The sequence below is a fragment of the Vipera ursinii genome, assembly GCF_947247035.1.
Source record: "Vipera ursinii genome assembly, chromosome: 7".
Taxonomy (NCBI): Eukaryota; Metazoa; Chordata; class Lepidosauria; order Squamata; family Viperidae; genus Vipera; species Vipera ursinii.
In genome coordinates, this window is record NC_139521.1 from 10,583,465 (window position 1) to 10,605,816 (window position 22,352).

General features: G+C 38.1%; 1 protein-coding gene across 1 annotated transcript in view; it reads right to left on the reverse strand.

Moving 5' to 3' along the window:
* The window catches only part of CLOCK (clock circadian regulator), a 65,377-nt gene that overhangs the window by 41,525 nt on the left and 1,500 nt on the right, over nt 1-22,352 (reverse strand). The window contains exon 2 of the mRNA XM_083367901.1: nt 3,623-3,866. The gene's annotated coding sequence lies outside the window, so the exon portion shown is untranslated. The remainder of the gene's footprint in view (nt 1-3,622; nt 3,867-22,352) is intronic.

Genomic DNA, 22,352 nt, shown 5'->3' on the forward strand with positions numbered 1-22,352 from the left:
TACCTTACAACAGGCTCTGAGATTGTTAATAAAGGAAAAGGGGAACATATACACTGACTCCAAATATGATTATGGAATCTTCCATACTTTTGGAGAAGAGAAATGTAGAGGATTGATTAATAGCTAAGGGAAACAGTTGGCTCATGCAAAAGTTGATAGGCAGAAAAGACAGAAGTTAGGCCAGAATGGCAGAAGGGCAGTGAATGAATAGATAATAGAAGGGAGAAACAGAAAAGTGGTTTTTAAGTTGGTTTGCACAGATTTGTGAATTGCATGCATGAATTGTATGCCTTAACACAAGCCTTAGAATGCTGAAGGAACAAGAATGTTCTATAGAAATAAACATGGGCAGTAGAAGAAAGTGAGAGGTGGATGTTGCATGATGGGAGTCGGATGTTGCTATTGTTTAATGTGCTAACCAATTGAAAATTTTGGAGTGGATTCATTTATCCCACACGCCCAAAGTTTCTGTTTTAACCAGAGAAGCACAATTAGCTCAATTGATTTTTAAAATCTGTCACCGAACAAAAGCCTTGATTGGGCTGGAGATAGACACTCTTTTTGTGCCTATGTCTTTGCAAATTTGGGACTCATTTTTTCAAACCTCGAGTGAATTGCAATTTTCCTTAGCTGATTGGCATGGCAAGGTTTCTTGCCACCCACCACCCAATTAACCAAGCAAACAACACCCCAGCGGTCAGCTCAAAAAGCTGAACTGGCTGCTTCAATTTTGGCTTGTCAACCTTTTTCATTTCAACCTTTGAATCTTATTGTGGATAGCTTTTATGTTTATCACACAATTCAAGTGATTTATGGATCTTATTTATCCCCCTCCATTCAACCAGATTTGTTACAACTTTTTTTTTAACCTTGCAAAATTTGCTTTTTGAACGCCAACATCCTGTTTTTGTTGCTCACATTCGTAGTCATCAGCCTTTTCCAGGTTTTTTGCAAGAGGGAAACAATGTTGCAGATCAGGCTGCCTCCGGACCTTCAGCCTGTTCTTTGCAACCCCTCACCCCCTGGGAAAGTCATTCCTATGTTTCAATTGATACCTTTTCAGGATTCATCATGGCCACCCCCCTAAGGGGTGAAGCCACTAAACATGTAATTAATCATTGTATTCGGACCTTTGCAGTGCTGGGATGTCCAAAAGAACTCAAAACAGATAATGGCCCTGCCTACAGCAGTCAAGCCATGGCAAAATTTTGTCATCATTGGCAAATAACACACAAATTCGGAATTCCATATTATAGCCAAGGCCAAGCCTTGGTGGAAAGGGTTAACCAAACTTTGAAACATGCTTTAGAACGCTATAAAAATCAGAACGGGGGAAAACGAAACCCCAACCTCCCAGCAGTGCAAGAAACTCTTAATCTTTGCCTCTACACTCTAAACTTTTCCAACTTGACTGGCTATCCCTTAACCAAAGCTGCAGAGCAGCATTTTTTATCTCCAGTTGCAGATCAGCCTAAACCCAAAGTGTGGTATCGCCAACTTCAAGACCTAACTTCGAAAGGCCCTGCAGACCTTCTCACTTAGGGAAGAGGCTACGCAGCTACTCAACTGCCAGACAAAGTGCTGTGGATCCCAGGTCGCCACGTTCGCCCGTATCATGCCTCCACAAACACAACTGCAGAACCCATTAAAGATGACAGCATGGTTTGTGACTTTTTTCAGCTTTGTTCTTACACCACTGACTGATGCCACTAAAACACAATTCCATCTGAAAGCTCACCCCAGACGTCAACTCCACTTCACCAGCTATCCCATCCTGTTCTTTACACCTTTGACATTGCTTCGTCAAAAATGGCTCTTTTCACACTGTTTTTGCCCATCGCATGGACCCAGAAGGAACAACCTGTTGTTAACAACGAGTCTACCATCATCATCTATGTGAACTCTGTAGCTCATGTTCCTGTCCAAACTTGAAATGGTTTCAACTTTCAGGAATTATTTGGCTCCTGGTTTCCCAAATTACCTGGTTTACAAGCTATTGTAGCTTTTATTAGTATGATTGTATTAGGATGTATTATTTTACCTTGTGTCTTGCCTATTTTTATCAGAAGTATTACTAACAGTATTTCTTTGATTGTGCTTGACTCCATGGCAGAATTAAACAAACAATTAAAAGACAGAGAAGGGGAACGCTCCCAGCATTATACTTGGTATCAAGGAATGTTTAACTTTTCTCCCTGGCTGACCACCCTTTTCTCAGCTATAGCTGGTCCTTTAATTTTATTATTACAGTGAATGCAAACACCCTCTTTTAGAATTCACTTCTGACCCAGAGACTGATGCACCCTCACACCAACACTCTTTGAACGGAACACTGGCGCAGGCACAGGAGGTATCGAAGGATTTCTCTTTTTCCCGCGTAAGTATCCTAGAAGAGAAAGTTCTGGGCATTGAGGGGCCTTCTCAGTAATTGGCTTTAAAAAACAGAAAAGGAGGAGTTGTAGTTATCCCAGACTCCAAAAGACCTTTTTCATTCCTATATGGAAAGTTACAAAGTTCTGCATTCCTGAGTTCTAGTGATAAATCTCTTTACACTAACAAGACTTGTTTTTTATAATTGTCCTTGCTTCAAGATAAAACCTCTGCCTTTCCCCAATTATAATTATGAAGTCTGCATTCCTGTGATAAACCTTTGCCCCCTGCTTCATTTATAACAAGACTTGTCTTTTATAATTGTCCTTGCTTTGAGTTATGTTTCAAGTTATGTTTCAAGTCATGCCTTTCAAAGATATGCCTTCCTGATGACAACCCTTGTATTTTCTGTTAGCATACGATAAGCTATGCATTATTGTTTCCTGTAATGACCTTTGCCCTCTTCATTAGCAGTTCTCTGTTAGCATAAACTATGTTTTATTGTTTCCTGTGATGACTTTTGCTCTCTTCAATAGCAGTTGTATACAATGAGTTATGTTTTCCCTTTGACCTTACATATGTTGCTCCCTCATGAGTGTGTTTCCCCCTCCCTTATGAAACAGCCTAATAAAAAGAGGGTGTGCGAAGCTGTTCGGGGGAGACCATCCACCCCGGGCACTCTGTGCTCTCTCACCTTGAACAAACTTGTGTTGGTGCCTCAGTTTGTCCTAGGACTCTGCTCCTGAGCTATCGCAGTTCCCAAGTGTGACCGTTGGAACGTCCGGCACACTGGGTCGGTGGCAAAGGGCAAGATCCTTCCATATTCAAGGTGTTCACCCTTGCGAGGGTTCCTCTAAATTCTCACCCCTGTCACGGGGCTCTAAGAGTTGAGGCCAGAACCCTGATCAGTCGCTCAGCGCAACACTCCCCCATAGAGAAATTATAGCAATCTCATGACCATTTTAATTTATCTTGTTTCTTAAACTAACGGTATGAAAGGTAGTAACAAGTTAAAATTTCTTTAGAAATTCACTTTGTAGTAGCTATATCAGTTCTTATATATATCGGCCCACTAGCTAAACAGTTGTCTTTAATATGGTGCTTGGGTAGATGATATAGTTTATCTAATTAATCAGACTGCATTTTCTTGGACCTTTTTGATTTTTTTTGCATCACTGAACACCACTGATCTTACTGACTTTTACAACAACTGGAACTCAGGGGCACCATTTTACAGCGGTTCCACTCCTACCTGAAACAGCAGTTGCAGTCAATAATTATAGAGGAGCAGAAGTTGAATCCTTGGTTGCTCCTGTGTAGGATGCCACAAGACTAGGGATCTCTTCTATATTATTTAACATCTATTTGAGGTCGCCGGAAGAGACCGTCTGTCGTCTTGAAGTGAAATGTCCTTAGTGTGCTGATGATATCCATATGCTAAACTGGGCCAGACATGCTGTAGAAAGCCTGAATTGGCATCCGGAAGCTGTCAGATTCTGGATAGGATGAAACAAACTAAAATCAGCCCGCAAAAATATTGATTAGGTTTTTTTTAGCAATAAACACCAAGCAGTTTAATAATACCAGTCCTGATAGTTATATAGATTGGGTGTATTCCAGAGTCCTCCTAGATCAGGAGTAGGCAACCTTGGCTCTTTTATGACTCATGGACTTCAACTCCCAGAATTCCTGAGCCAGCATAGCTAGCTCAAGAATTCTGGGAGTTGAAGTCCATGAGTCATAAAAGAGCCAAGGTTGCCTACCCCTGTCCTAGATACAAGGGTCTTATTTAAAGTGGGTGTGGCCAGCTTTGCCCAGCTTTGGGCAGTATTTCAACAGTGATCCTACATTGTCCAGATGTGGTTGGATAGATGACCTAATCGCTATGTTGCTGGATCAGAAAAATGCATTCTAGGCAGAGCAGTCTTTGGCAATCCCTTGGCAGCTGCACTTGTTCCACAATGCAGTGGCCAGACTGCTAGCAAGGCAGCCTAATCACTCTATAATAATGCTGCTCTTGAGACTGCTGCCCAATTTAAAATACTCATTACCTTCCAGACCCCACAGGGCACCGCAACTGGTTACATCGGGTGTTGCCTTTGCCAAAACTGATTCTGTCTGGAAAGAAATAAGTTTTCGTGGAGTGGACATGTCTTTCTGTGAAGAGGCAGGCTCTGGAATATGCTTCTACAAAGGTACTTGTAGCATCCTCTTTACCTTGCACTTTACAAGGCAGTTAAAATTTTTGTTTCCATTGTAACGTTGGCTCTAATTGACTGATTGTGGGCATTCCATCTTGCTATGTGTTTTTTGTTCTGTTACGACTGCTATTTAATTTTCTCCACTTACTTGTGCCCTTTGGAAAGGGGTGTACTATAAGTATTTTCAGTTAAAGTAAATAAGGGTTTGATCTTGAGTAATTCCTTCAATTAAGGCTATTCAATCTCAAAAAGCTGCAACGATTCGATCTGATTTATTAATGTTTGGCGATATCACTTATCTATAATTTTATATATATTATGTAACTCTGCACATATATATACACACACACACATATGCACACATGCTAGTTGCACTATTTTTGGCTTGGAAAAAGCAGATGCTCACTGTTCAGTCCTGATATTGTAAACCTAATCAACACAGACAATTTAGAAAAAAACAATTCCCGAGTGGCTATAAATCATTTGATACGCTTATACAACTAGTTCAGTTTGGAAAGCATTGTTAGGTGATATGTGAATATGGTTCCCCTTAGTATACATTTTTAGACAACATCTTCAGGAATCCAAATTCTTTACTACTACTGGATACATGCTGAGGTACTCATGCAACCAACCTTTGAATTTCACTTTATCAATATGTGAATAGAATCGTAAAACTGAACACAGATAGAATTATCCTAATAATGATGAATTTGTTTACAAAACACAGGTAGTCCTTGACTTGCGACTGCTCATTTAGTGACCCTTCAAAGTTTCAAATGTGACTAATGACCGTTTTTCAAAGTGACAACTTTGCAGTATCCCTAAGATCATGTGATCAAAATTCAGTTTGGCAACTGATTCATATTTATGACCGCTATGTCCCAAGACATACATATATACATACATACATGTGTGCGTGCACGTGTGTGTATCCAATAGTTTGTGTCCTATTTGACTTACAGGTAGTCCTTTACTTATAACTGGTCACTTAGCGATTGTTGGAAGATATAGCAGACTTGAAAAACTGGACTTGGGCCCCCAAAATTTCAATGATTGGAGTCCCTGCACTCACATGGCCATACTTTGGGTTTTTGTCAACAAGGCTGCAGCTGTTGGCAGCATCCTGCGGTCCTATGACCACGCTTTATGACGATTTTAACGAAAACCAGCTGTTGTTTCTAATTTGCAGGAAAATAGTGCCCGTAGCAAACCACTGGTTTGCTTAACAACTGTGGATTCACCTCACGACCACGGTGATTTGCTTGGAGACCACCACAAAAAAGCCATTTTATGAATAATGGGCAGGTTTCGATATGGTTATAACTCAAGGACCACCTGCATTTTTTCCTGAAATTAGGCCCTTATTGGACTGGTCTACCCTGGTGACAAAAGAGTTTCAGAGGGAGCTAGGGGGTTGTCCTGTTGGGTCTGCTGCATAGTACATCTAAAGCAGAATAACAGAGTGACAGAGTAAGAAGTGACCTTGGAAGTCTTCTAGTAATCTAGTTCAACCCCTTGCTTACGCAGGAAACCCTATGCCGTTCAAAACAAATGGCTGTCCAATCTCCTCTTAAAAACCTCCAGTGTTGGAGCATTCGCAACTTCTGGAGGCAAGTTGCTGCACTGATTGTTTTTGTTGCTGTTAGTTGCGAAGTCGTGTCCAACCCATCGCGACCCCATGGACAACGTTCCTCCTGGCCTTCCTGTCCTCTGCCATCTTCTGGAGTCCATTTAAGCTTCAGTGACTCCATCCAGCCACCTCATTCTCTGTCGTCCCTTTCTTCTCTTGCCCTCAATCTTTCCCAGCATTAGGCTCTTCTCCAGTGAGTCCTTCCTTCTCATTAGGTGGCCAAAGGATTTGAGTTTCAACTTCAGGATCTGGCCTTCTAAAGAGCAGTCAGGGTTGATCTCCTCTAGGACTGACCGGTTTATCTCCTTGCAGTCCAAGGGACTCGCTGGAGTCTTCTCCAGCACCATAGTTCAAAGGCCTCAATTCTTTGACGCTCAGCCTTTCTTATGGTCCAACTTTCACAGCCATACATTGCAAATGGGAAGACCATAGCCTTGACTATACACACTTTTGTTGGCAGGGTGATGTCTCTGCTTTTTAGTGTGCCGTCTTAGATTTGCCATGGCTTTCCTCCCCAGGAGCAAGTGTCTTTTAATTTCTTGTCTGCAGTCCCCATCTTGGAGCCCAGGAAAATAAAATCTGTCACTACCTCCATTTCTTCCCCATCTACTTGCCAGGAATTGAGAGGGCCAGATGCAATGATCTTGGTTTTCTTAATGTTAAGAAACATTACTGATTAATTGTTCTAATTGTCAGGAAATTTCTCCTTAGTTCCAGGTGGCTTTTCTCCTTAACTACTTTCCATCCATTGCTTCCGTGGTTGCTGCCTGGAATAAGGGGATGGCTAAGGCCTTGGATTAGATTGCGCCTATAACCCTCTCTCCTCTCGTGGATCCTATCAACCCTGGTAGTTTAACAGAGATGCTAAGGGAGAAGAGATAGGAGGAAGAGATGTCTACAGCATTGACAGTGCTCAACAAAGGAGAAATTTGACTAAATGCAGGTTAGAGCCACTATTAAGACCTATCTGTCCACTTCTTTGTTCCTATTCATACTACCAATATTTTGAATTCTGGCAGAAAATAAAATGGCACACCCTACTTTAGAGTTATGTTTAGCTCTTATGATGCTTACACCGATGTCATGCTTAGAACTAGACTATTACTAGATAACCTGTGACTTGTTGGGTCATCATTTCAGAGACATTTCTTTACCTAAACAGAGAAGCAAAATGGTCACAGGTAGGCAAAAAAACTGGGCTTCCTGCCAACTTCCTCACTGACTTTCCTTGTCAGTGAAAATTATAATCACATGACCACTACTCACCGTGGCAGTGGAGCAACATGGTAGGGCAGCAACGCTAAAGCAACCACAATTTTGCCAAATTTCAATGCAATGGGAGTCATGGTCCAGGATTTTCGACACATTATGTTAAGTTAGCCTATTTGAGGTACATTGATTAAAAAAACCTGTTATTTTATATGCACTGTTTCTCCCAATTGAAGCTTACAATCAAACATTTGCAAGAGTTTTAGTAATACACAGTAGATGGCATGTATGCTTATTGGCTTCTGCTGTCACATAGCATTTTTCTGCTGCATAATAGCAGATGCCTCTTGACTCTCAATCGTTTGAAAAGAGGTTTTCCAAAAGTTTTAAGAATTGGGGAGAAACAGATATTAGGGAAACACAAATCAAAAGCTAATTTGGGTATCCTCCATTTTGGAGGATCTATGGATGCTGGCCTCTGAACACTAAAGAATAAGAAATACAATAGGTATCACTACAGCAAAATGGGAATAAAGAATTAAAATTACCAACTGATTAATATGAAAATATGTAATTGTAGAGGTTAGTGAGAAACAAGTAATAAGGCTGTGGCAGTATACTAGTAAAGGTAAGAATTGGGGAGAAACAGATATTAGGGAAACACAAATCAAAAGCTAATTTGGGTATCCTCCATTTTGGAGGATCTATGGATGCTAGCCTCTGAACACTAAAGAATAAGAAATACAATAGGTATCACTACAGCAAAATGGGAATAAAGAATTAAAATTACCAACTGATTAATATGAAAATATGTAATTGTAGAGATTAGTGAGAAACAAGTAATAAGGCTGTGGCAGTATACTAGTAAAGGTAAAGGTTCCCCCGCACATGCGTGCTAGTCATTTCTGACTCTAGGGGCCGGTGCTCATCTCCATTTCAAAGCCGAAGAGCCAGCGCTTGTCTGAGGACGTCTCCGTGGTCATGTGGCCGGCATGACTAGATGCCAAAGGTGCATAGAACGCTGTTACCTTTCCACCATAGTGGTCCCTATTTTTCTACTTGCATTTTTTACGTGCTTTCGAACTGCTAGGTTGGCAGAAGCTGGGACGAGTAACGGGCGCTCACTCTGTTACGCAGCACTCGGGATTCGACCCGCCAAACTGCTGACCAGTATACTACAGACCTGCAATTTGGCAAACTTGGTTGATGCTTTCTTAAGCAGCATTCTTATATGATGAGCATTCTTGTTTCACAACCACATGAAATAAAATAAACAGGAGTTAACCAGGTTGTAAGTCTAATATTATACTACTGAGATGAAGTAAAATGTTCTGACTGTAACCATGGATAGGAGCAGAGGCACTGTATGGGACTCCTTAAAAAGGAAAATACATTATTGAATTGTGGTGACAGCTGTTATTATTCATACAAGTTACATTTTCCTTTCTGCCCAGAGCAGGGGTAGGCAACTAACAATATAACATGAACAACTACAATCTGATATAAACAATTAAAATCACTACTAAATAATTGAAGCTGTAGAAAGAAGAAGGTCTTGTCTCCTTTCCTATAAGCAGCGATAGAGGAAGGACTGAGTACAATTCCCAATGGGAGTGCATTCTTTTACGTACCTGGGGAAGCTTTTCACTTTGATCTGTCAGTTTGCTTAATTTTTAAATAAGAAATTAATCTGCCCCGTTTCTTGATTTTTTAATGCTGAGATGAACGTCTTGCTACCTATGAATGTCTAGTCTCCTCAATGCCTGCCTGCTTGCTTTATTCACTGGGTTTATTATCTTTGCTCCTTAACAGTCAAGAGACTGCAAGTTTTCTGCCTCTAATTCACTCTCTTTTCTGCTCATTCAATCCACTGATGCCACAAGCCGCAACTTTATGCCCTCATTTGACTTTTTTCTCCTCCTCTCACCATGATGGGACTTATGACTTGCAGAATATAAAACATCCCAAAACTCTGCTCCCATCCTAACATTATCGTCCCTCTTTCTCACTCTCCACCTCATGAGAGCATCTCTTCTTGACAGAATGGGAGTGCCTTAACTATAGTGTCATATATATATATATTGGATGGGGTAAACGTGAAGGATGCCAGTTACCTAGATTATTATTTCAATTTTGAGACTGTACAACTTCATATTGATTATAGGTGGCACCATTAAAAAGTCAGAGAAAACAACGCATGTCAAAAAAAAGACAATACGGCCTCATCAGAAGATAGGACCAAAAAACCCAACCAACCAACAAAACAAAACAAAAAAGGATTCAACCATCATCCTAACCCAAGGCTTGGAAGAAAAGCTCTTTTAAAAAGGTGTGAAAAATCAAAAGGGGCAAGAATGACACACTTCTCTGGGGGATATCATTTTACTGAAGTCATGAAGTAAATGTGGAACCCAATGGCCTAAGGAAGAGACCTGTTCTTTATCAGCTTTCCTAGGATAGCCAAAGGGTGGATTCCCACTTCCCATGTGCCTTCTTCCTCTGTGGTTTTTCATGCTAGAAACCACAGATCTATGAATGAATGAACCTTTATTGTCGAAGTACAACCAGGTATACATTGAGATTGGCTGAGCCTCCCTTCGTGCCCCCCCCACCATCTTGTTACACCATGTGAGCTAATTGCACAACACACCGGCCTCGCAAGTCAATCATACATAAAATTATGAAATTATTTCCCGTTCAAGAGCCTAACAGCCCATGAATAAAAATGAGTTCTCTTCCAAGAAGCGCTCTTTTACATTTTGTTTATTTAATTATCTATCATCTATCTATCTATCTATCTATCTATCTATCTATCTATCTATCTATCTATCTTATCTATCATATCTATCTATCTATCTATCTATCTATCTATCTATCTATCTATCTATCTATCTATCTATCTATCTCCATCCATCGTCTTCAATTTAGCAATACCGGCTGTGTGTATTTACACATGCATATGAAATATATAAGGGTGTTAAAAATTATTTAGCAAAAATTCTGTCATTTTGTAACCTACTAATTAATCATATACTTTGTTCTCATTTAATACCAAGCACCACTGACTCTTAAATTGTAGGTTAGATCTCCCAGGAAGGGAGCATAAAGAGCTGAGGATACCTGCACAGCTAAAAGGGGAGTCAAAACTTGCTCTTGCTTTGGCCTAGGCAACTCTGCAGTGGGAGTAATCTCAAAACTTACTAGGCGCTTCATTGCCCTGCTTTGTTCCTCTTTGCCTGGATAACCTGGCAACGGGTTTGCACAAACAAAACACAAAGAAAGGCCCAGTCCCGAGTTTTGACAGCAGACCCGCTTTGTCTAAGCTTACCTGCAGGAATCCTGTCAACTTATATATGACTGGATCAAAACGGTGCTCTGCAGGTTTGCATAGGCAAAGCGGAAGTGTTGTTAAAAATATATATATATATCCTCCCTTGCTTTGCCTGTGCGGGCTTGTGCAGACAGAGCAGCACACAACAACATCCAGAACGAATTGTGAAAGATGACGAGCGGATCTAGCAGTCTATAAAACCATCTGCCACCATCATTTATATATTTTTAAATAAATAAAATTATTTTAAAAACAATATTTCAACTATCAAATATATTTCAACTATTTTAAAATAATATTTCAACTATCAACTACAAAAGTATTTTAGATTTATTCGTGGAGAAATTTATTCGTTATTTTGCCTGTGTATTTTCTAGCCTCTGCACCAACTTTGGCACATCATTCTTAGATGGGACGTACTCCTTAAAATGTTGCCCCTGTTTTAAAGGGAGATTTTATTCTTTGACATCATTGTGTAGGAGACTCTCTTCTTCTTTTACAGTTTTGGTAGCCATTTTATTTCTTCCAGGAAAAAAAAAAGAGCTGCTACTAGGAAACTACACAACTGTCTCTCCAGAAACCTTATTACAAAGCAAACGTCACATAAATTCTCAATACCGTACAGAATTTAAATAGTTTCTGAGGTCACAATTATATCTGACAATAGTATGTAGTTTTATACAGTTTCTTTTAAAAATGTTGTCCATAACATTATATTTTCTTCTTCAATATGCATATACTGTATATGTTTTAGTAAAGAATATTATGCTGGGCTATGACCATAAAAAGACTTGATTGATTGAAGAATGAAGTTAAAAATGAATAATAAAAACTCACAGGAACTGAACGGTACATACAATACAGAGTGGGCCTTGATGTTCTCTGACCTTGATTGTTTTCTTGCAGACACTTCATTACCTAAACTATAAAATATCATCAGATAAGGACTCATGATGTTACCTAGTTTGGGTAATGAAATGTCTACAAGAAAACAACCAAGCTCAGAGGCCAGCAAAGACCCTTCATTTCAACCATGAACTAAAAATATGCTCCGGTATTAGTACATACAGACAACTGAACATTACAAATTATTATATTGTTTTATTGCCTGAAAATAATCAAATGGCATATGATAAACAATTTTAAAAGTCTCTGTTTGCTTAAACTTTATCTCTATTACCCAAACATTTGTCTTTATTTGTTTGTATGTCTTTCAACTTGGTTTTAAACAATTGACAATATGAGATTTAAATCATAACTAATATTATCTGGAATGCCTCTTTCTTGAAAGAAGAGTTATTGACCAGGGATAGGTCATTTTGACAGAGGAACCTATATTCTGAGTGGATTCAGAGGGATGTTCACTTTTATCTCTAACGTCAGCTAAAAAAAAAAAATCCCAGGATTTTAAGGGATGCTATTAAATCTCCCCTAGAACATTCTTCTGCTTGAGGTTGTTTTTTTTTCTTTTTCAGTTTTGGAAAACCAGATTTCAAAGTTTAATTTTATTTTTTTGTTCTGAAGTTAAGTTTTCTGTTGGCATTATTGTTATGAACTTTGTGAGCAGTCTCAGAATGGATGAAACTAAACGACAACAAATGTTGATAGCAAATATTCTAACAAAGATCAGCAAACTGCAAGCAATGGTATTCTCTGTGACACCCTATGGCAGGGGTAGGCAACCTCGGCTCTTTTATGACTCATGGACTTCAACTCCCAGAATTCCTGAGCCAGCCATGCTGAGGAGAAATGGGGAGGCTTCCATGCTGAGCCAGCTGGCTCAGGAATTCTGGGAGTTGAAGTCCATGAGTCATAAAAGAGCCGAGGTTGCCTACCCCTGCCCTATGGAAACAAAAATGGGGCCTTGAAGAAGCAGGAGAGAGAATGTTGATGCTTTTGGTGTTTGAGATGGCTCTAGCAAATACCATGGACAGCTAAGAGAACAGACAAATAGATGATTAAACAAATAAATCAACCCAGTTTTCTCACTCAAGAGACAAATGTTAAGGCTCAAACATACTTCAGACAAAATACCTAGCTCTTTGGAGAAGGCTGTAATCAATCAATATTCTAAAATATTTCTAATTCTAAAAATAGAATGAAATGAAATTATTTTTTGTGCACACTAGAAGAATGTATCTTAACACAATGGCCAGCCAGAAATATGATAGTTAGTTATTCTAATTAATATAGATAGTTATTCTAATTAATATAAATCAAACTACAAGTAACAAGATTCCAAATTCTAGTTGAACCTACTATAACATTATACATATGGTTGTATTAGTAAACAAACATACAGCCTTTATCAAACACTATATGTTTGTCTGGAGATATTTTAAGTCTCATTAACAAGGGAAATTATTTTTAAGGATTATGCTAGTAGGACATCAGAAATATATTTTCATTTCCATTGATCTGCACATCTAAGCCCAAACGCATTTATTTATTTTTTTCACAATTCATACTCATTAATTCTAAACCATGTTTCCAAAGTCAGAATCATTCCAAAACAGGTTCTTTGAAAATTACTACCATTTTTCCCATTGCATTTAAGAAATAACAGACAATCTCAACTAAACCTGGAACTGGTTCCAAATAATAAATTATTTTTGTGTTCAATGTGCATGTTTGCTTTATAATTTAAAATTAAAGTTAAATATTAAAATTAAAATATTTAAAACAATATCTGTATAAAATCTTCAAAAATACAATCCATAGTCTGGAGTGACAAATTTAACATAACATTATAATTAAAAACATGTCAATGATTCCTTGTCAAAATGAAGAATTGTTCCATTTCTTAGCAATATGTAATGATGAAAGTTTTTATTTTTGAATGTTTGTACTGAACTCCTAATAAATTCCTGGAATGCTTTAGATTTATATTATTGATCAACTTACTAAGTAAAATACAATGGCACATTTTAAATGTTTTAGTGGGATTTTCACTAATACAGTCTCAAAAGAGCAAGAAAATGTCTCATTTTTCAGGAATTTAACAGCTGTTTCAAAATAAATATTTTCAACTCTTATCAACAACATACATTTGATCTGCTTGCTACCTGAAACAAATGCATTTTGCACAATAACTTTAACCAAGAATAACACATATTAACTATATTAACATACCACGTGACACAGTATTTCCATTTGTTTTCTTGTTTGTTTTATAAGTCTGTAGAATAAAGTAATTCCTTTAACTGATCTTGATACCCGTTATACCACAAAGTTAACTAGGCCAGGGGTCCCCAACCCCCGGTCCATGGACCAGTACCGGGCCGAGACATGCCAGCAACCGGGCCACACAAACAAGCAAAGTCCCATCTGCGAGATGCAGGTAGCACACAAAACCACACACCCTCCAGTCCGTGGAAAAATGTCTCACCATGAAACCGGTTCCTGGTGCCCAAAAGGTTGGGGACTTCTGAACTAGGCAGTTTTGTCCGCAAAAATTACCAAAATTTGAAGTGATTTCCTGTTGCCTTCTTCCAGGATATTTTTTCAACTTCACAGATTTCCTGGTTATTTTTCACTTAAGTATTAACCAGGTCTCATCCAGCTTATCTTTTTTCAGACTAAACAAATTAACCAAAAATATGTATATGTAGAAAAACTGACAGCTTGAGTCTTGGGTAGACTAATATTCTTCAGTTCACCTTCCAGACTTAGGTGTAGAAAAAACAGTAACAAGTGAAAAGAATTAAAAACTAAAACTAATAGATACAGATTAGAGGTACTGATACTGATTCTAAATAATCTATACAAACAGCTGCCAAAAACATTTACAGTATTATTTATTAATGTACATATTGTTAAAAATATGGAGAATCAAAATAAAGAATCTGGAGAATACAACATATTTTTCTTTGAAAATAAAGTGCAGTCTCAAAAAAAAAAGTCAAGTTTGTGGGCATTTTGCAGTTTTTTATTGTATGCCACCCAAAGTCACAAATCTGTGAGATAGAATAGAATAAAAATAGAATAATAACTTTATTGTCACTTTGAATGTACACGAATCGGCATACATTAAAATGAAATTTCATTGCATACAGCTCTCAAAGGGTCACCACCTCCATTATACACTACATAAATATGACAAAAATAAATGCAGAATTATGCATATACCCACATATATTATATGACACAGAGAAGCAACAGACTCTAGTTCGGATTATGTATACATGTGCATGGTGAGAAAAACGAATCTTGCAAGTTTACCAAACGGATGGCATAGCAACAAAGCTATTACAGAATTGGATGGTCTTGCTAGAAATACTTCAAAACCTCCTCCCAGAGGGAACAACAGGGGAGCCCTAGCCATATAAATATTATGTATCACTAAATAAGTAATTAAATAAAATCTAATTTCCTAATTAAAAATTATGTCCTACTTAGCATCTTTACTTTTTCTCTACTTTACTACATTGTACCCAGATTTATGCTATATACAACTCAAACATCAACTGTTTACATTTTGTTGTTCTAAATGTTATTCATTAGTACATTCCAAAATGTGCTAGAGAAAAATATACACGAAGCAGATACAGATATCTCATCCAGCGCCGCTTAATGCAATCACCTGATCTTTTAATTGTAATTGGGACAAACCATGCTCTCATTCCTGGTCTGAATCTTTCCTTGCTTACTTATTGGTTTATATATTCCAAATATTTAATAGTTAATTTGGGGGAACAAGTCTCACTGAACAACATCAATCAATGTGAGCAGTAGCCCAGCTATGAAACTACTGCTCCATCCACCTTACATCATTACCCCATCAACCTCAAGTTTCAGGATCCTATAAACTTAAAAGGTAACCAATGGTCATCAAAACATTGATAATCCCAGTTGTAAATATTTTAAAAAATAGATGATTTCTATTTTTATTTATTTATAACTCGCCTTTATTATTTTCATTAAAAACTCAAGGTGGCAAACATATCAATACACCTTCCTCGTCCTATTTTCACCACCACCACCACAACCTTATGAGCTGGCTAGGGCTGAGAGAGAGTGACTGGCCAAAGTTATTGACTTCGACTTTCATATCTCTGACGCAACTTGAATTCATGGTCTCTTGCTTTCTAGTCTGGTGCCTTAATTAAAGTGGCTCTCTATTAATATGCCTTTTCCTTTAAACATAATTTAACACCTCAGATTTAAAAATGGGATCCAATTTGATGTTTCATTGACTATAAAATTGAATGGACATGATAATTATTCAAAATAGATATGGCTTAATGGGCAACATGTAATAGAGGAATAGATGATTACTGTGCAAGGATATCATATAGTAAATGAGGAAGGAAGCTTCATCTGTTTACATATACTGCATAATATTGCACCAAATATACATTTCTCCCTTGTATTTTAATAAAATAAATAATCTCATCTCCCAAGCATGAAATCTATTCAACTTCAGAGATTTGCAGCTTTTCTATTTGTCTTTTGCCAGTAGCTTTAGTTCTCAAATTTCTATTTGGTAAGAGTAGAGAGGAATTTCACAAACTGATGTGACCATAGCAACAAACTAATTTGCTACATCTAAAAATTTACTGAGTTCTTGTAAATGGAAAAACAGCCTGGACATGTATTTTAAGATGTTCAAAGAAATGAAGAAGTCAAATTATACTTCTTATAAGAAATGAATGGCTGTAGAAACAGCTCATGGGCATGTACAGTTGCAAGAAAAAGTATGTGAAGAATCCTAGAGTGTCAGCCAAAGACCTACAGAAATCTCTGGCACATGCTAACATTTTTGTTGACACATCTACAATAAGGAAAACATTAAACAAGAATGGAGTACATGGGAGGACACCACGGAGGAAGCCATTGCTGTCCAAAAAAAATATTGCAGCACGTTTGAAGTTTGTAAAAGAGCACCTGGATGTTCCACAGCACTACTGGCAAAATATACTGTGGACAGATGAAACCAAAATTGAGTTGTTTGGGAAAAACACACAACACTATGGGTGGAGAAAAAAAAGGCACAGCACACCAACATCAAAACCTCATCCCCACTGTAAAACATGGCAGAGGGAGCATCATGGTTTGGGGCTGCTTTGCTGCCTCAGAGCCTGGACGGATTGTTGTCATTGATGGGAAAATGAATTCCAGAGTTTATCAGGACATTTTGCAGGAAAACGTACAACTATCTGTCCGCCAAGTGAAGCTCCGCAGAGGATGGGTGATGCAACAGGACAATGACCCAAAGCATACAAGTACGGTAATTCAACAAAACAATGGCTTCAACAGAACAGAATACGCCTTCTGGAGTGGCCCAGTCAGAGTCCTGACCTCAACCCGATTGAAATGCTGTGGCATGACCTTAAGAGAGCAATTCACACCAGACATCCCAAGAATATTGCTACACTGAAACAGTTTTGGGCAGAGGAGTGGTCCAAAATTACTCCAGATCATTGTGCAGGTCTGATCTGCAACTACAGGAAACGTTTGGTTGAGGTTATTGCTGCCAAAGGAGGGTCAACCAGTTATTAAGTCCAAAGGTTCACATACTTTTTCCACCCTGCACTGTGAATGTTTCCATCTTATGTTCAATTAAAACATGACAACAGCTAATGTTTGTGTAGTATTATTTTACTGTGTTTTTCTATTGTTGTGACTTACATGACGTTTAGAGCACATTTTATGGCCAATTCATGCAAAACTCCACGTAATCCCAAAGGGTTCACATACTTTTTCTTGCAACTGTACATTAATCTTTAATTGAATATAAACCTAATTCTAACGCTATTGTTCTTAACTTAATTTGTCCACCTGCAAGATCCTCTAACCTTATCCTGTAAAGGAATGCACCAAGGAGCAGGCTGACTTCCTATACAGAGTATGGAAAAGATACTCAAAACTTTTATCCCAGCATCTATCTGAAAGGGGGGGAAAAACTACAGTAAAATAAAAGGAGCCATACATACATCATCATTACAGTACAAATAAAGACTAATAGTTCAGTGTTGGAAGATGAATGCTTTGTTCCAGACATCTAGTTATCCCTTCATAATGCTATATTTATGATGATCTCAGAATAGTATTAAAATATGTAGTAGTATTAAAATAATACGTAATAATAGCCATCTTGCAGATAGAGCCATGACTTAGTCCACAAAAAGTTCCAATACTGCATTAAATGATTATTTAATTAGAATATTAAAAACAATTCCAGTGGGTTTAATTAAAAATAGTAAATAAAGCCAAGATTATGAGAACAAACCAACTCAATTTGTTTTGCTTTTATTTTTATTTTTATGAAGAAAACCACAGAACCTGATGGGATGTATAAATTATGAGTGGGATAAAAATAATATAAAAGAAGTCTGTACATATGTTCCAAATATAAAAGTGTTGTACAATTCAACTAAAATAGAAAATGGCAGAACTAATACATTTTTAAATAATATATATGTATAAAGTCCTAAATGGCCAAGCTGAATATTTTTAGAGCTAAGTCCCTTTGGATTTAATGATAGTTTTTCCTTGGTAAATGATCATAAGACTGCTATTTAAAAAGCTGCAGATGAATACATAGGAAAACTAATAAGTCAATAATAATATTTAAGATCCTCAATTTTATAATCTGCATGCACAAGAAGCTAGAGATTAATACTAAAGAATATTGCTATTATGCTCCAATGGTGTGTTTTGTTTTTGGCCATGTACAATATATATTCAGCTGATAATCTAACAATTTTTATCTAATGGAACCATTGTTCTGGCCTAGCCTAATGCTTATTCATTGATTTTCACTATTATATTCATACATTGTTTATTATACTTGAGAATATTATATTCATATATCATTTATTATACTTGAGAATGACATTGAACATCCATAGCATTCTGCTGCCCAGTTTTCAACAAAAATATACTTTAAAATTTGCAGTGCTAAGTACAGAACAGTTTAGCAACCTAAACAAAAGATAGCAGGAAATAATGCAGTCATATTGCTTTTAATAATTCATCTCATTAAAAGATATAAAAATATTTTCAAAATTTTGACAGAAACATGTAAGCAGTTGTAATGATACACAGTAGCAATGCTGTTAAATAAAAACCCTGACATAAATTCTGAACCGTCTCCAGGAACTTTGAACATAATATAGTACATTCAGAATTTTTCCTCTTCTCCTCCCCGCTTTACGCAAACACACTCACAATAAATAAATAGCCCCAGTAAATAAAACAGTCACATTACATAGCTTAAAGTTCCTAGCATCTTCTACTTAACTACAGTCAATTTTACTTTTTATCCTGGTCTTATAATTTTTCAAAACGTTGCCTCCAATATGACAAATAGTAAGTGTGGCTGTTGATGCAGGAAAAAATAGGGCACCTAACTTTTAATCATCTTTAAACAATATTATTCATTCAAAACAATATGAAGATTTGTAATATGACCAAGCTTGCAATTTCACCAAGGCTTAACGTCCAACAGAGTATACAGAAGAGAAATAATGGGATCAGATTTAAGGAAGCTGAGAGAAATAAGAGTATTTCTGTTCTTGTTCTTACTTGCACTGCTTGAAAATTTCTTTTAATCCTGACTACAGGTAGTCCTCAGCTTACGACCACAACTGAGCCCAAAACTTATGCTGCTGAGAAATTTAAGTGAGTTTTGCCCCATTTGTTAAGTGAATCACTGCAGTTGTTAAATTAGTAACACTGTTATTAAGTGAACCTGGTTTCCCATTGACTTTAGTTGTCAAAAGGTTGCAAAAGGTGATCAAATGACGCTGGGACATTGCAATGGTCATAAATGTGAGTCAGTTGTCAGGCATCTGAATGTAAATCACATGACCATGCGGAATGCTGCAAAGGTCATAAGTGTGAAAAATGGTCAAGTGCTGTTGTAACTTTGAACAGTCACTAAACGAACGGTTGTAAGTCAAGGACTACCTGTATTATGTCTTATAACTCAAAATACTAGGCACCAGAATTCATTGTAAAGTGTACAGTTTTGCTTTCTGAGATATAAAAACATTTTAATGTATACTGACATTGGTGTCCAGTAATTCGTTATCATGCTCTTCAAGGCTTGAAATTAGCCTGTTATGAACCTGGTTATACCTTGATAGGAGACCACTGGAACACACATATAAATGGCACAAAGCCTCGGCTCTGGAATGTACAGAAAGCAAAAGTATTTATGTATTTTTTACTTTATTTGTATCCCATCTATATTATTTTTAAAATAATTCAAGGTGGTGAATATATACGGCACACCGTCCTCCTCCTATTTCTGGCACAACAACAACTCTGTGAGGTGAGCTAGGCTGAGAGAAAGTGACTGACCCAAAGTCGCCATATAAACCATATAAGTTACACTTTATTAATCGTCAAGCTATCCTCATCTTAAAGATTTTTGAAAGCATACATAGAACTGCAAATGAAAATTCAAGACAAACAAAACTGCACAAATACAGATAGTCCTTGACTTACAACAGTTCATTTAGTGACCTTCCAAAGTTACAACAGCACTGAAAAATGTGACTTTTGCACCATCTCCATGATCAGGTGATCAAAATTCAACTACTTGGCAACAGGTAATTGCTGTGTCCCAAGATCACATGATCACCTTTTGTGACCTTCTTACAAGCAAAGTCAATGGGGCAGCTAGGTTCATTTAACAATTGGATTACTAACAACTGGACTACTAACTACTGGATTACTAATCAACTGCAGTGATTCACTTAACAACTGTGGCAAGAAAAGTCGTAAAATTGGGCAAAACTCACTTCACAAATGTTTCACTTAACAGAAGTTCTGGGCTCAATTGTGGTCGTGAGCTGAGGACTACCCCCACAAATAAATTATTGCTTAAGCTGGAACACTTAAAAGACACTTTTAAGCAAAAGATACAGCGCTATGTAATAACTGATTCTCTATGAACCCACTTATTGTCAAGGGTAACACATATATAGCTGAATTCCATAGCATTTACTTAAGGTGTTCCCAGCTTGCTATAAGAGACGAGTCAGTTATTCTACACCAGGTTTCCATTGTAGGGAAATTTAGACACATGCACATAAGAGCGCAGTAAGATTACAGGACGAGCAGGATTAGGGCAAAACATCAGGACTTATTATTGCTGACAGTACCCATATCAAGCCTTGAAGGAGAGATGGCAGGCAATAAATCAATTCATGGTGATCCAATGCCCTAGATCAGTAGTTCTCAACAATTTTGCTCTCGGTACCATTTTACAACGGTAACACTCGTAACAATTCGCTTAGTTACTGTTCAAAGTTACAGTAGCAGTGAAAACAAGTGACCTATGACCATTTTTTTTCACACTACCGTTGCAGCATCCCCAGCGTCACGTGATTTACATTCAGATGCTCAATAACTGACTCACATTTATGACCGGTTGTAGTGTCCCAGGGTCCTCTGATCCCCTTTTGCAAACTTCTGACAAGCAAAGCCAATAGGGATAAAATAGGATCGGGTTAGGGATTAGGCTTTAGGGCGGGGTTAGGGTTTCACTTAACGACCCTGCGTCAGCAATTTAACAACCCCAGCAATTCATTTAACAAACCTGGCAAGAAAGGTCGCAAAACAGGGCAAAACTCGCTTAACCAAATATCTCGCTTTAGCAATTTAAAATTTGGGGGCTTGGTTGTGGTTGTAAATCGAGGACTACCTGCATTTAAAAAAGGACCCAGGACTCCCCAAAAGCTTCGGTTTACGTGAGTTATATACCCATCGGGTTAGAAATGAAAGCAAAAAATTTCAAAATAAGCGTCGGTTGCCCTGGGGGTCCTCAGGCTCCCCTTGGGGAGAACTCAGCCACTCCTCAACAAGCAGGGAAGATGAGGAAACCCCTCCCAGCCTGCCTCCCTGGGACACCATCAAAGAACAAAAAAGGGGGGGGCGACCGGACTTGGGAGGGCGTGTTGGGGGAATCAAAATCACGTGAAGTATTAATACCACTTTACAATGCCTTGGTTAAGGCCACACTTGGAATACTGCATCCAGTTTTGGTCACCACGATGTAAAAAAGATGTTGAGACTCTACTAAGAGTACAGAGAAGAACAGCAAAGACGATCGGGGGGGGGGGGACGACTGGAGGCTAAAACTTAAAAGGAACGGCTGCTGGAATTGGGTATGTCTAGTTTAACGAAGAGAAGGGTGAGGGGTGACATGATAGCAGTGTTCCAGTATCTCAGGGGCTGCCCCAAAGAAGAGGGAGTCAAGCTATCCTCCAAAGCACCCGAAGGCAGGACAAGAAGCAACGGATGGAAACTAACCAAGGAGAGAGAAGCAACCTAGAACTAAGGAGAAACTTCCTAACAAGTTAGAACAATTAACCAGCGGAACAACCTGCCTCCAGAAGCTGCGAATGCTACAACACTTTTCAAGTTTTCAAGAAGAGACCGGACAGCCGTATGTCTGAAATGGTATAGGGCAGGGGTAAGCGACCTCGGCTCTTTTATGACTCGTGGACTTCAACTCCCAGAATTCCCGAATCAGCTATGCTGGCTCAGGAATTCTGGGAGTTGAAGTCCACGAGTCATAAACGAGCCGAGGTTGCCTACCCCTGGTATAGGGTTTCCTGCCTGAGCAGGGGGTTGGACTAGATGACCTCCAAGG